The sequence below is a fragment of the Schistocerca gregaria genome, chromosome 1, assembly GCF_023897955.1.
Source record: "Schistocerca gregaria isolate iqSchGreg1 chromosome 1, iqSchGreg1.2, whole genome shotgun sequence".
Lineage (NCBI taxonomy): Eukaryota > Metazoa > Arthropoda > Insecta > Orthoptera > Acrididae > Schistocerca > Schistocerca gregaria.
The window spans coordinates 343,996,993-344,012,469 of record NC_064920.1 but is presented as its reverse complement, the minus strand read 5'-3'; positions in this window follow the sequence as shown (position 1 = coordinate 344,012,469).

The window sequence follows — 15,477 nt, the reverse complement described above, 5'->3', positions numbered from 1 at the left end:
GCCTGCATCTGCGAAAATCAGTTTGAGATAGACAAAAAACAAAAGGAGGAAGCTTCTTACAATCTGTTAAACGTATTTCTCGGAAAGACTGGACCCCCTCGAGCAACAAAGAAATTCGGGAGCGCCCTCCAGGTCGCTTTTTTAAATGTCCACTGCTTGGAGAACAGGCAGGCTGCGTCCTCTGCCGGCCACAGCCCCTGTCGTACCTTAGAGCAGAGTCTTCCTCAGCTGTGGTTGGAGCAGCCTGCTGGGTGGGGCACGTGGGTGGATGCTCAATTCGGCGGTTCTTCGCTAACACAAAAGGGAAATTTAATGGTACCATCCCTCCCTACACCCCGCCCCCCTAGTCGAGTGCAGCTGCGTCGGCGATCTCACACACACTCGACCATCCCCCACACCACACCACCTTAAGCGACCGACTTTCTTTGACTTTTATTTAACGTCAGTGCATGTCTTATAATCAAGAATCTTTTAAAAACGAAAACGCATCACGACGATAATAAACGTTGTAACGGCTCCATGTGAGCCGCTACATGGCTTCACCCAGTAGTTTTATACTCAGAACACACCTGGATGCACTTCCAACACTCACGGACGTGCAATATAAGATTTATTATTCGAAATTGTTACATCAGAGTCTGTAAATGTGAATGCGGGTTGTCTGCTGACGTATGCGTGGGCTATCTGCTGGGGGTTGTGTGAATCTGGGGATGCAGTTTAGCCAACCATTATACCAAGTAGAGTGCGACTGCACTGGACCAGAGACACATGAGTTCCCCGCGCGTTAGCAGGCCCCGTTAGGTTGGCAAACAGCCGCTGTGCAGACTCTCTGAGCCCTTCCGGCCACCGTGTGTGGACCCCGGACGAGGGGACGGTTGGGCATTCCCTGGTGAGACTCTGGTAAGTACGGACGCTCTGCGCGATAGCTCCTACAGTCATCTTAATTAGGAGAGATACTCAGGTTGGATAAAATTGCTATTTCGGTTTTGTATTACGGATGAAGAGCCAGCATTCCATAACTGTACTAAATGAGTGACTAAGAAGTATTTTCATGAATTTTAGGAAATAAATGTTGTTCTTATAGAAAATTTGTAACTTTGTTTCTCACACCAACACCGTGTTTCCGTTACCATTCCAATTAAGTGATTCAAACTTTCAACTTAAAGTCAATCAATAAGCAGAAATTTTTGCGGTGATGTTTGCTCACACGAACGGTCGTAGGCGTCTTCCACAAAAGACAGGTGCCAATTTCAAATTGAGGATGCCTGCCAAGACTTTGCGGAGAGCAAGTATCATGCAATGTCTTCTTTCCACGAAAATAGCTGCTGTGCAGTTTCTTTTATGTAAACTGAAGTGGGGTGACTGCCATCAGCTGCAGCGGGCCATTATGTGGAATCAGCAGCGACGAGCGAAAATGTGTACTGGACCGGGATTCGAAACCGGGATCTCCTGCTTACTAAGCAGGTTCGGCAACCACTGTGCCATCTGCGATACAGCATTATCGCAACTGCACTGACCATCTCAGTACGCCTCACGGCCGGCCCACACTCTCATCGAGCGCCAGCTTTCCGCACTCCCTGTCCATTGTACTCTTGTTCCCTACTTGGAGATTCCCACAGGACGTCGGATGTGTTGGTGCCTTTGCACTGAAGAAAGTGGATCCATTGCGCAGCCAGGATTATGAATTATACGAATGTATGGTGTCTGTTCCGTCGGAAGAACGCACACCGTACTGATTCCGCATAGTGTCCCACTCGTAGCAGTCATCTCCCTTCAATTTACATATAGTGATTGACAGCTGCAGGATCTAGGTGGTGTCTGTTTTTCCAAAGAACAGGCGTCATGCATTCAAACATCTTCTTTTGGTTTATGAGCAAAATCGGCATAGTTTTTATATTTCACTGCAGGATAGAATTCACGTCTCAGTATTTTGTGACATCCGGCGAAGTGCCCCACCACTGACTACAACTGATCAGACTGCAGATGACTATACGCATCCACCCTGCGCAAAATTGGAAAGAAAGCTTCCACTATTTTGCTGCGAAAACTAACGATCACCGCAGACTGTCCTCGTTATTTAGAAACCGTCATCGGAAAAGCGAGAATTTAAACCACAAAAAAAAAAAATAAACATCGATATTAACCAATTTCTTTCAGCTTGTTGAACAAATTACATGACCTGAGAGCGTCTTTCGTCTTCATGTCAGTGTCTGCAAATAAACTGTCATGCATGTGTGTATTACAGACATTTCAGACTCGAGAAATAACATTATAGAATACGATATTTCATACCATTAGATCACATGTCGGAAAAAACACAATCGTTTTACGTCCGACAACGACAATGGCGTCGTCAGTTTTTGAGCTGTATTGCAGTTGTAGGCACTCTTTGTGTAGCGCTGTGCATACAGTAGTTTTATCGGGACCCATCCATATGATTAGTTGCGTAATCAGCATCGATTTTTACTTCAGTTTTCCAACCAAAATAAATATAGTACACTAACCTAACCTTCCTCTACTGCATCTGGGCAGTTTCCATGTGTCGGATGGAGCACTTGAGTTTTCCGTGCAGAAGGTCCCGGATTCGAATACCAGAAAGGGCACTGTCATTTTTAATTTCCCGTCAGTTCCAGGGTGGAGGGTGGGGTTGCAAGTCAGCATATTCATGGGACAAAGAAATTCCCACCAAAATTCGAAATACCCACCAAAATTCGAAATTCCCCCCCCCCCAATAGGATAGGTGGGGGAGGGGGAGAAGGAAGAGTAAGGAGTGGGAAGGGTGTGGAGACCCACGTGCAGGCTGAGGAAAACACATGACATCATCCGTGAGTGGATGGGGTGCGGGTGGGCGTGGTTGGTGGGTAATTAACTGTTCAATTTAATTAATTTACACACCAATTTTATATCAAAAGCGTCCTAGTACCACTCTTACCCTAGTGCTTACGTATAGTGCCGCCAACAATCAGAATTTCACGACATTGTATGTGTTGATGCAGAAATATTGTACGGTGTCTCACGATAGTTTTCACACCTTTTCAATCGAAATTGATTGAAAAAAAATACTGCATTAGTTATTGAATGCTCCTCCTACTATATTGCCTACCGTGCGCCTACATTTCTGTGGAAGTATAGTCGATCCATCCTTCTGACAATAATTTCTGACAGTATTATACAGGGTGATTATAATCAAAGTTAAATTTTCAAAAATTTTCGAATGAGTGTGATTGTGATTGTGTTTTCCGTAATTTACCGAAATATTTTCGTGCATATAGGCTACTGATGTCTTTCCCATTGCAAGCTAACATCCAAAGATGTTCTGGCTCACATGCGGTTCCTCTTCGTCGAAATGTCTTGGCTCAAACTCGTCTAGGGGTTGAACCGCACGTGTCGCATTACACGCCCTAAATTAAACACTTGTGATCGTTTGGTTAAATTGTCTGGTTGATGGCAAGTTTGCGAAATACAAAGTTCATATAACACATAATAACAGTAATAATAATAATAATGGGGACTAAATTAACGACCCATAAATGTTGTAGGCCACACAGTTGCTATTTGGTTAGAATAATGTTAATTCATGAAGCAAACTAATAGCGGAAGTGGTCGTATTTAGAGCTACTGTTACACTCGAGCGCATGTCCATTTGACAAAGTTCGATCACTCACAATCTCATCGCGAAACACGAATCCAATAAAGCACGTCTATATTTACACGAAAAGTTAAGAGTTCACACCAGGCACACAGCTGCTCACCGCTCAGAGACTAAATCCTGCGATACCACACAACGCGAAACTTTTTAAGTCGTTTCAATTCATAGCTGCTTAAAGACCGACTGTCCGCTTTTGCATCTCAATACGAACTCTCCACTTTCTTGTCTCCAGCCAAACTGTACTCTTTGGTGTCTAGACAAGACCTGCCCTCTGCCCGTCTCCGACCACGTTTCCCGCGTGCCCATCTTCGTTCAACTGACTAGCGCAATTCCCTTTCCTGAAGCGTCCATCTGATTGGCCACAGCGTATTCTACATTATTTTACATTTTAACATATTTAAATAATTAAAGGTTGACCACTTTCACGTTCTAAATAAAGTAACAATTATATCCATTACATAATAAACGTTACATTCTTTTAAATAGAATCAACACAATTTCCTTCTTAGCTTTGAATGTCACGGCCAGTAGCCTTGCACCAATGTGCTTTATGTTAAATAAATAAAGAACAAAAGTGACTATTATGCACTAAACTTTACACCAAATATTATATTACCTCATGATTCAATAAGGTGGCATGTTGTCGTCGTTCAGTGTGTTTTGTGTGGAGGAGATGATGATCTGGTGCTTAACTGAAAATACTGATAATTTAAATTTACTATATCTCTTAAACACATAAAGTTACAGAGTTGATATTTGCAATGTATGTCATTTTAATGATGCGCTCCTATATGAAATGTCGATCTTTAAGATCGACCAAAGCGTTAGAATTTAGCATTCAGATCTTTGTTACCTTCAACAGTAAATCATAAACTATTATACATATGATCAATATTCAAGTTTTATTAGGATCACCATGAAAATTTATGGAGGATGGCAGATTAAAATTACTGTGGTTTCATTCCCTAATTTACTACAGAATTAAATAGTTTCCATAAACGTTTCCCTTTATGGTCGATCTTAGGTTCACCATATTTAACACTGATACGTCTCCTCGGCCACAAAAGCCTTCTACTGGGTTTCCCTATGACGTAGGTTCATGTCTGTCTCACTCACAATCTACAGCGCTTAGGCCTCAATAGACAATATACGCCTGTGAGTTTCCCCATCTCGTTGTGAATCTCTGCCCTTTGTGGCATCCGGTCCTCGATGACAGGGTTCGTTTCCAATTCCTGTAGGCTGACTCTTCCTGCTGTATATTTAAATGAGAGCGGAAAGCTCGTTAAATCACACCATCCTTATTCTGTCCCAACTTGTACTGAGACATTAATTTCTTCGACATCTAAGTGCTCTTAAACACCTATTTCTCTTCCTTCAACGGGAGACTGTGCCTTTCGAAATAGATGAAACTATTATAACAATAAAACTATGAATACACCTCAGACAATTTAACATTAAAGAACGAAAATAAATACTAGAAAACACAGAAAATAAATATCCTTTGGAATGTTTTTACACTCTAATAACTGACTTTATGTATTTTATAGAGTAGTATTTTAAGACTAAATTTTAATTTATAAAACCCAGTATACTAAACGTTTCAAATTTTTTCGAAACGACTCCTGTTGTTAAAGTTATTAGTGTTCTCAGATCGTCCTTATGGTTTATTGCTTATATTTGCGGATATATTTCAGCAACACCGAATTATTATGTAGTTCCGTAGAGTAAATTCGTAATACCAAAAGTTCTCGAAAGAGAGCAACACTTTCTGCTGCGACATAATAAAAGCTACAAATGCAGCAACTTTTGAATCCTTCTTTTGTAGCTGTCGGCTGTCTGACTTATTCCTTAACACCATTTTCACCTTGCACTGCTCAAAAATAGTAAACAAATTGTCGAAATCCAAGACATTAACACTTGCAAGTAGCTTACTTTCACTGTCTGTTTCCTTAGTTGAGAAGTGCAACTGCAACATCTTTCCGAATAGATGTCACATAATTTAATCCTAGACTACTAAACCCTCATAAAATTTACGATTGTACTTGGTACCAATTCGTGATTCCCCACCAAACTACTGTTGTCAGTGTACAGTGTGAAATGGGAGTTTTTATTCTTATTTTGTATGTGATATACCATTCGAGACCTTATAATTGTAATTAACTAGTGCATAAACAGTAAATTATGACCTCCTTTTCATAAAACGAGGAGTAGTAAAATTTTAGGCGTTTTATTAACTATGCAACGCTTTCCCACCTTTAGTGTTCTAGAGTTAAATTTAGCATGAATCTTATTTCCTGAGTGAAAACTTGTAAATCTATAGTTGGAATTTCCGCTGTTGGCGGAGGAGGCCATTGAAGAAACTGAAGTTGTTCGTCACAGTAGTATGGATGGTGAAGATTTGGGAGGAACAGAGTGAATGAGGATAGGATTTCTACCTTGGACCTGAAGAAGGGAGGAGGGCCTTCTGGATAAATGCTACTTCGAAATTAGATGATGTGGATTAAATTTCACTTATGGAGAGAGATGATTTGTAAAATATCTATGTAATTAACGTATTTACAAGGCTATAGCTTTTATATGAAAGAAGACAAAATTCGGGGTATATAACTTGCGGTTCGAAGCTTAGTCTATCCGACACCAACTGTAAGTTGTCGACTGGTGTCTCCGTAGTGTAGATAGGTCTCTCGCTCGCCCGTTCATCAACCAATGTGGTATAGTCGAGATTGCGATATTACATACACTCTGTCTCATCTACTGCCTTATAAATGTACACTGTCCCTCATTTCTCTCCTCGTCCCTAACGCTCATGTCGGAACAAAATGACAGAGACACACGTTCCCATTGTAATACAATCCTCTCCGTTCCACTGCATCGCTCAGTCACCTTCTCCAAGTCCTTTACAGCAGCGGGAACCCGACTCTGGAATAACCTCCCTCGTTATGTTAGAGAACTTAAAAACATGTCCGGCTTCAAAAAACAGTTAATGATGTATCTACTTAAGCAACATTAATACCTTCCTCTGTACATGAATGCACTTCACCTCATTACTTCCCTCTTTATCCCTCCTTAAATCTCCCTTCCCCAAAACTCGCTATACTAGTAAACATCTACTTTACACACCAAGATATCATTGTACATGTGCACAAACGTTCATTACTATTGCCAATGTTTCTCATGTTTGTCATTATTATTTCATTTTATTATTGCTTTTATCATAATCCGTATGTATAGGACCCGTTGTAAAAATACCGCCAGCATTTATTTTATTAGGTCTTAGTCATGTTTATCATTACTATTTGATTTTTTTACTGCTATTATTATTGCTTTTATCATAACTTTTATGTATAGCACATGTTGTAAAAATACTGCCGCATTTACTTTATTAGGTCTTAGTCACTACTCTTTATTCATATTGTCACTAGAGTAAGCTAATATTCTCATTTAAACTATGGTCCTGATGTAACTCCGATGTGTGAAATACTGCGTGTGTGGAACACTGGTGCGATGTAAGAGAGGGCCTGATGGCCCTAATCTGATCAGGTTAAATAAATAAATAAACACATCAACATAATAGGTGAAAGAAAGGCGCTTTGGGATGGACATTACAACGGTTGCAGTTCAGTTACAACTGTGCGCCGTGTTTTTCGTCGAAGGTACTCCACTGCACCTTCTACAGGCTAAAAGGTACTGAATGATTGGCCTCCAACGTCTCCTGGTATCACGGTAAGTCATTTTTTAGAATGATTTCTGAAAAAGGCTTCGTCTGCGCGTCGCTCCTTCCAACAACAAGGACGTCGCGTAGCAGCTGCGTTGAAGCCTGTTAACTTCCGGCAGGCTCGAAAAAGTATGGGGCGATGATGACTATCGTCTGGGTCTTTGTAGTGAGTCCGGTGGAGAACAAAGTGAACATTTATGAAAGGCAAATTAATACTCTGATTCTAAGCGTAATTGTAAAAAGTACCACAAAGTTTTACGAGTGTCCTTTTAAAAGTTATACCCTTGAAAAATCGGAGGATCCTTTTGAAAATAAAAACTTCGTAGTCTTCCTTGTAAGTTAAAATTTATCCTAAGTTTCTATTTTCATTCATCTAGAAGAAGCTGTCTCGTTAAATGGCGTGCATCCTTTTGAAAGACCTTACATTTTGATTTGAGTCTTTAATATTGTTTGGATTAAGATAATCAGCGTGTCTGGCTGTTATGTGAATGACACAACTACGATTGCGCACAATACATGACTGTTACTTGGCTCTGAGCACTATGAGAACTATGGGACTTAACTTCTGAGGTCATCAGTCCCCTAGAACTTAATACTACTTAAACCTAACTAACCTAAGGACATTACACACAACCATGCCCGAGGCAGGATTCGAACCTGCCACCGTAGCGGTCGCGCGGTTCCAGACTGTAGCGCCTAGAACCGCTCGGCCACCTCGGCCGGCCATGACTGTTACTGATGATTGAAGGTTTCAGGAGAGTAAACATCCAAGGCCACCAGCCTCCTATTCCCACCCCCGACGAAGTCAGCGTGCCCCATCTGCGTGTGTCTACGGTAAATTTTATGTGCGTGTGTGATGAAGTTTTCTAAAGCATGGGCAGCGTGTATCTGCGGCGGGACGTGAGAACCAGCCTGGTATTTACCTACTGGCACGTGGAAAACCGCCTAACAACAGCATCCAAGATGACAGGTACACCGACGCTCGTTGTCAATCCGCCGAGAGAATTCGAACTGGGGCGGCGCGCCTGCTGTCCCGGAAGTGCGCCCCTTAGCTCTCAGGGCTTTGCCGGGCGGATCACAACGCTAGGGATTGTTCTTTAGTTATGGGGTGGAAGTGAGTCCACTCTGACTTGTGAGTACTAGGGCTTGGCTTGCAAAGTCGACATTTAGTCCGCGTATGCTTCGTCTTGGTCACAAGCCTCACGAATACAGCCGCCCAAAGTTGCATTCAACAGCGAAACATGCAACGGTCTTCGGCGTCCTATACCTTACTTGGTACTATACTCAATTAGCACATTCTTTTACCGTCAAATTGCTAATGAATTTTCAATAACCACTTACATTGGAATATTCTGTAGTAATTAAATTAGTGATTTATTTTGTAACCATCTGTTTCTTATTTGTGAATTTATGTGTGGGAAAATAAGTTGAGAGGGAAACGAAAATTGCCATTGTGATCCATAGCTAGTGTATACACGCGCATGTAGTTATTATCATTACTTAAATCGCTATTACAAATGGCTGAAGACATTTGTGAAGGCCGTTTCGTTCAAAAACTCTCGTTATTCTTACTCGCAGAGGGTACCCTTTCTTACAGATGTTTTTGGCTGAGTAAGGTCACAAAACCTCAGAAAAAGTTTTTTTCCCTGTCGGTACGCTGTCATTCAAGGGATACACATATATGGTATCTTTCGGATAAATGAATTTTTCAGTCCGCAGTCCGGTTTGCCGAGCGACGTGTGGGCGAGCGTTGTCGTGGAGAATGTGTACGCCCTTGCTCAACATTCGTTTTCTCCGGTTTTGAATTGCCCGTTTGAGTTTTTTCAGAGTCTCGCAGTACCTTTCAGCGTTAATTGTGGTCCCACTGGGCATAAAGTCGACCAACAATACCCCTTTCCGACGCCAAAAGCGGTTATCATGACTTTACCGGCAGACTATGTTTGTTTGAATATTCGCGGCTTTGGCGAAGAAGGATGCCGCCATTGGCGTGAATGTTGCTTTGTCTCAGGTGTAAAGTGACATGCCCAGCTTTCGTCACCCGCGAAATTGAGTCCAGAAAGTTTTACTGTTCGACTGCAAGGCGGTGAAGAAATGCGCAGGAAGCATCAACTCGTTGCCGCATCTGGTCCTCAGTCAGCATGCGTGGCACCCATCTTGCGCACAGCTTACGGCAGTTCAATGTTTCCGTTAAAATTATGTGAGCACTGCTTCGGTAAACCTCAGGAACCAACGTACAGAGATCATCCAGGTTGATCCGCCGATCTTCACGCATGCTTTGCTCAACCTTCAACACTGTCTCCTCAGAAACTGACGGTCTCCCGCTCCTCTGTTCGTTGTGAATTTCGGTCCGAACAGCTGCAAACTCTCTACAAGTATTAGGAACATTTTTGACATCCATGCACGACTCACCATACACTTTCGTCATTTGGCGATGGATTTCAATCGGCGCCGTGCCCTTTGCGTTCAAAAAGCGAATAACTGCGTACAATTCGCAGTTGGCGGTAACATCCAACGGAAGTTCCATTCTCAACGGCTGCCAAGCGAAGACTGAGCGCCTCAGTGCGGCGTCCGCTTGTTTACACACACTCTTCTTAATAGTGTGGCCAACTGCCACACAGACAGAGTTCTGTACTCATCAAAAATAGGAAACCTTAGTTTTGGGATTACTCTCGTATCCGGTGTACCGTTGCAGACAAGTAGGAAATGGAATGAGAATGTGAAATTGTAGCAGGGGAAGGCAAATGGTCAACTTCGGTTTATTGGGAGATTTTAGGAAAGTGTGGTTCATCTATAAAGGACACCGTGTATATAACGCTTGTACGACCCATTCTTGAGTACTGTACGAGTGATTGAGATTACCACCAGGTCGGATTAAATGAAGACTTCAAACATTTCAGAGGTGGGTAGGAGACTTGTTACCGGTAGGTTGGAACAAAACGCAGGTTTTGTGGGGACGCTCCGGGAACTCAAGTGGGAATCACTGGAAGGGATGCGACGCTCTTTTGACGAGAAAATTTGGAGAATCGGCATCTGAGGCTGACTGCAGAACGATTTTATTGTCTTTAACGTACATTTCATGTAAGGACCATGAAGATAAGATCATAGAGATTAGGGCTCGCATTGAGGCGTGTACAGACTGTTACAAAAAGGTACGGCCAAACTTTCAGGAAACATTCCTCACACACAAAGAAAGAAAATATGTTATGTGGACATGTGTCCGGAAACGCTTACTTTCAATGTTAGAACTCATTTTATTACTTCTCTTCAAATCACATTAATCATGGAATGGAAACACACAAAAACAGAACGTACCAGCGTGACTTCAAACACTTTGTTACAGGAAATGTTCAGAATGTTCTCCGTTAGCGAGCATCCACCCTCCGTCGCATGGAATCCCTGATGCGCTGATGCAGCCCTGGAGAATTGTATTGTATCACAGGCGTCCACAATACGAGCACGAAGAGTCTGTGCATTTGGTACCGGGGTTGCGTAAACAAGAGCTTTCAAATGCCCCCATAAATGAAAGTCAAGAGGGTTGAGCTCAGGAGAGCGTGGAGACCATGGAATTGGTCCGCCTCCACCAATCCATCGGTCACCGAATCTGTTGTTGAGAAGCGTACGAACACTTCGACTGAAATGTGCAGGAGCTCCATCGTGCATGAACCACATGTTGTGTCATACTTGTAAAGGCACATGTTCTAGCAGCACAGGTAGAGTATCCCGTATGAAATCATGATAACGTGCACCATTGAGCGTAGGCGGAAGAACAAACTAAAATGAGCTCTAACATGGAAATGAAGCGTTTCTGGACACATGACCACATAACATCTTTTCTTTCTTTGTGTGTGAGGAATGTTTCCTGAAAGTGTGGCCGTACCTTTTTGTAACACCCTGTAGATAGCTGTTTTTCCCTCGCTCTGTTTGCAAGTGGAACAGAAAAGGAAACTAAGCTACTGGCCATTAAAATTGTACACAAAGAAGAAATGCAGATCATAAACAGGTATTCATTGGACAAATATATTATACTAGAACTGACATGTGATTACATTTTCATGCAATTTGGGTGCTTAGATCCTGAGAAATCAGTACATAGAACAACCACCTCTGGCCGAAATAACGGCCTTGATACGCCTGGGCATTGAGTCAAACAGAGCTTGGATGGTGTGTACAGATACAGCTGCCCATGCAGCTTCAACACGGTACCACAGTTGATCAAGAGTAGTGACTGGCGTATTGTGACGAGCCAGTTGCTCGGACACCATTGACTAGACGTTTTCAGTTGGTGAGAGATCTGGAGAATGTGCTAGCCAGGGCAGCAGTCGGACATTTGCTGTATCCAGAAAGGGCCGTACAGGACCTGCGACATGCGGTCGTGCATTATCCTGCTGAAATGTAAGGTTTCCAAAGATAGCACCACAGGTCGAAATACATCTGAAATATAACGTCCACTGTTCAAAGTGCCGTCAAAGAGAACAAGAGGTGGCAGAAACGTGTAACAAATGGCACCCGATACTGTCACACCGGGTGATACGCCATTTTTCCGCGATATCCTGAAACACGGATGCGACCGTCATGATGCTGTAAACAGAACCTGGATTCATGACGTTTTGCCATTCGTGCACCCAGGTTCGTTGTTGAGTTCACCATCACAGGCGCTCCTGTCTGTGATGCAGCGTCAAGGGTAACCGCAGCCATTGTCTCCGATCTGATAGTCCATACTGCTGCAAACGTCGTCGAACTGTTCGTGCAGATGGTTGTTGTCTTGCAAACGTCCGCATCTGTTGACTCAGGGATCGAGACGTGGCTGCGCGATCCGTTACAGCATCTCGACTGCTAGTGATACGAGGCCGTTGGGATCCAGCACGGCATTCCGATTACCCTCCTGAACCCACCGATTCCATATTCTGCTAACAGTCATTGGAACTCGACCAACGCGAGCAGCAATGTTGCAATACGATAAACCGCAATAGCGATAGGGTACGATCCGACCTTTATCAAAGTCGGAAACGTGATGGTACACATTTCTTCTCCTTACACGAGGCATCACAACAATGTTTCACCAGGCAACGCCGGTGAACTGCTGTTTGTGTATGAAAAATCGGTTGGAAACTTTCCTCATGTCAGCACGTTGTAGGTATCGCCACCGGCGCCAACCTTGTGTGAATTCTCTGAAAAGCTAATCATTTGCATATCACATTATGTTCTTCCTGCCGGGTAAAATTTCGCGTCTGTAGCACGTCATCTCCGTGGTGCAGCAATTTTAATGGCCAGTAGTGTAATAGAAGTGGTACAGGGTGTCTTCCGCCACGCACCATACGGTGGCTTGCGGAGTATGTTAGTAGAAGCAGCCCTAAGAAATGGTTCGATGGGAAGTTTCTGCCATAAACGCTACAGTGGTAATCCCGCAATTCCGTTTTTAATTGCTAACGAAGTAACAAAGTTGATTTCTTCTGTCGTGCTCAGTGTAGTTTAATTGTGATTCTTCCTCGTTTTTAATTCGTAGTACTGTTGCATCCTGTTGTTCCTAATATGCTGAGCTGCAGTGGAACTGTGTCAGTAGAAAAATAACTGTCAGTGGACAAGGTATGAGATTTATGTATTAGCAGTCGACTGTCCAAATTAATTTCTCAGCGGCAGACAACGTTTATTGGAAAAATGATTGCAGTTACTACGGTGAACGCCTGCAGTCAGACTATCTACGTTGCACTTATCAGGATAGCGCATAGGAGTTAGGTTACACATCACGACTGCGTTGCAAAATGGTGAAATATTACTTGCTGATGAAATTCTGGGCATTTTTGTTGGCAACACGTGTACATTCTGTGATTGCAGTAGGGGATGCTCCAGGTGCATCGGAACGGAGTCAGTCCTGGAGGGCTGGTGTCGGTAACGGCGCGTATCTGAACGCGGGCACGACGGCTGGCAGGTGTGCGGGGTGCGCAATGTTGTGTGCAGAAGACAGCAGACAGACAGAGACAGCCCAGGGCGCCTCCGCCCCCTCGCCTTTAGAGGAGCGTGAAACGCGATTTGCTGCCTAACGGGCCCGTGAATCACTCGCTCGTCAGCGCCGCACCCAGCGCGAGACGCGCCGCCGTGCCGCGCCACGATTACTGCAATTGTGAGTCCGCCGCTGCCGACGGGCGCGCCCTCTGCGGTACGAGGACGGGCATCAAGCGAGTTCTGCGAGCAGCGGCTCCCACCCCCTCACCGTACGTCTGCCTGTCTCCCGTACTACTCACTGGCGAACATGGGCCACGCAGTATTCAGCCCTGGGAGATACACTTCAAACTTCCAAATATAATTTTCTTGCTTAAACTGAAATAACTGAGAAGGTGAAACTTCTTTATTTAATTCTGAAACTACTGAGTGAAACTGACGAACTGTCACTTTGCTTGCCTTCATCGTTTCAACACTGACCTACAAAATTTTCCCTGACAAACACAGCTCAAACTTATTCTATTCATTAACGACCCACAATATACAAACGCAGCCCAATCTGACTATTAATTAACACAAAAGAATGGCCCGGAATTTAAAGAAATCCTAACAATAATCCATACAAAAATGGTTCAAATGGCTCTGAGCACTATGGGACTTGACTTCTGAGGTCATCAGTTCCCTAGAACCTAGAACTACTTACACCTAACTAACCTGAGGACATCACACACATCCATGCCCGAGGCAGGATTCGAACCTGCCACCGTAGCGGTCGCGCAGTTCCAGACTGTAGCACCTAGAACCGCTCGGTCACTCTGGCCGACCTAACTCAAACATTTCATCTCACTTACCTCACAGAAAATCTTCATGACGCGAACTACAGCAAATACAGCAAGTATACAGCCTGCTAAATAAAAATATTGTAACAACTGTAGGCTCTCACTGCTAATAGGCGTGTGGTTAGCAAAGGAAAGATTTTGTTGCAGAGTAAACAATGTATTTAGCAGATTTTACCTTGATCATGTGACATCCAGTTCCGAAAATTATATAATAGTCCGTGACATCCAGTTCGAAAAAATTATATAATCGTCAATAATTCCATTACCCACATTTTACAATCCATGTCCAACCAATATTAAATCTCCATGATGGACACAGGTCCAGACCGTCCGCTCCCGTTAACACTGCTTCTAGCCTCCAGCCGACCAGAGTGGCCGAGACGTTCTAGGCGCTACAGTCTGGAACGGCGCGACCGCTACGGTCGCAGGTTCGAATCTTGCCTCGGGCATGGATGTGTGTGATGTCCTTAGTTAGGTTTAAGTAGTTCTAAGTTCTAGGAAGTTGATGACCTCAACAGTTAAGTCCCATAGTGCTCAGAGCCATTTGAATCATCTAACCTCTATCAACTCCTCCATTAACTTCTAACTGCGAGTCCGACCAGCCACAGAGTCTCTTACAGAGGGCGCACAGCGCTGTCAGAGACATTAATGCAGTCTATAGCGCGTCATAGCGCTGCCAACATAAAAACATATAAACAGGCTACTGGCATGCTAAGTACCTGCTCACCCCTATGTAATTCCGAATTGACCATTAGATGTTATGAGAAGCTAAAACGAGGTCGGGAGTATTGTGTTGTCAGTAGAGAAGCAGGAAAACCAGTAGGGGTCAGCCAGGAGGGCTCAATGACTTCCAAGGTAGATTGGTCGCTGGATGTTACCTGAATAACAAATCCATCACGGACATTTCAACAATGCCCAACTCGACTGTTGCTGATGTTATTGTGAAGAGATGACTCGAGAGAACCAGTACAGCTAAATCAATGACAGGCACTCATGTACTGACGGACACGAACCGTTGAGTATTAAAGGCGGTGAATGAAATTTGTGGAAGGAATCACTGGTGAGCTCCAAAGCGCTTAAAACAGTCTAGCTAGCACAATGAATGTGCGTAGGGAGTTAAAGGAATGGTGTACAATTGTCAAGCAGCTGATCATATAAGTCACACATTTCGTTAGTCAGTTCTAAGTGACGCTCTTAGTGGCGTAAAGGGCAATGGATGACTGTAAATGAGTGATTTAGAATGATGAATCGTGCTGCACCTGGCGGCAATACAGTGGAAGCGTTTGGATTCGCCAAGTGACTGGAGAACGTTACCTGTCATATGTAGTGCCAACAGC